Below are 1382 nucleotides of genomic sequence, written 5' to 3'. Positions count from 1 at the left end.
CTTCCGACCGACCGTTCCTCGGTGGGATCGAGTGTTTGGGAATAGAGAGGCGAGGAGAGAAGCGACGGCTGGCTGCTGCTCGCTTGCCCTTCCCAGCTGTTTCGAGTGTGGTTGAACCCCTTTCAGGGCTTTTAATATAACGGATCTGAACTCGGCTCTGTTGTGACTCCCTAAACCCTTACAATAAAGTTACATAGGGAGAACTAAACCCACTTTTTAGTCTTAAACTGGAGGGGCATTGTCTCTGATGCTAATGAGGTGCTGGTGCTGCATGCTCCAACTGTTCCCCTGAATAAATCCCCTGTTAAGCCGAGCATGTGAAAATCCAGGCGTCAGGTCCCCGCAACAATGATTACTTCATAAAATAGGAGTCAACCCATATTTGCTGAGGGTTTCCCGAGTTTTGGCACCCTACGCCCATCACGATCCTGGGTTTTTCCAAGGAAAAACTTAGGAGGTGGCATCCTTGTGATAGCACGGACAGGGGCTGCGGTCCCCTGCGGCTCGGGGGGGTCCCCGGCGGCTCCGGCAGCCGGCAGAGCGATGCCCTGTGCAGCGCTACGAGGGGAGCCGGCCGGGCTCCTGGTTGCCAGCAGAAATGATTTATTTTTGCACTGCTTTGATTTCTGGGGATGGATTTGCAGAACGTGATTTCTCCAGGCTGAAAGTTTGAGGCTGGGTTTTTGGTGGTTTTTTTTTTCTTTTGCTCTGGAGCAGCGGCTTTGCTCGTTGTGATGGGTCCTGTACGAAATGCCGTGAAGCAGATAGTGCCTGCCTTGGTTTCTTGGCTTTAATACCCGCTCTAGTCTTTCCTTCCACAGCATTGAAATGTCCCCGACGACACCACCCCCGACCAAAACCTCACGTTTTGCCCTGTGCCTGCAAAGCCAGCCCTTGCCCACAGTCCAGCTGCTGGTTTTGCTGATGCTGGAGGGTGTTATGGACGTGAAAGCTCTTGAAACGAAGCTATTTCAGGAGCCCACGGGGTTCATCTCCTGACCCCACAGCAGGGATCCATGCCAAGGATTGGGCAGCGGTGGGACCACTGTGTGCCTGCCCTGAGCATGGCTCGCTGCCAGCCGAGGGGAAGGCGGCGCCAGGCAGGTGAAAGGCAGCAAAATACGCAGTGGAAGAAATAATAGTTTTAATTTCTGTAGGTACTGCTGACTTCTAAATAAATCCTAAATAAACTTGGAAACGACTTGGCCTTTGCTGCTGGCACCTTTGGGATGATCTCGCTCTCATTTGTAAAGATGGATCTAAATAAAGGGAAATACTTGGTGGGTGGGGGGCGGCTGGGAAATGCCCTGGAAGCTGATTGCTGTCGGCTGGCGTCCGGGCAGTGCTGCTCGTCTGCCTTCCCTGCACGCTGCGGCGGGGAA

Source organism: Egretta garzetta, unplaced genomic scaffold, assembly GCF_000687185.1.
Source record: "Egretta garzetta isolate BGI_Z169 unplaced genomic scaffold, ASM68718v1 scaffold595, whole genome shotgun sequence".
NCBI lineage: Eukaryota > Metazoa > Chordata > Aves > Pelecaniformes > Ardeidae > Egretta > Egretta garzetta.
Note: the sequence above shows the minus strand (reverse complement) of the source record.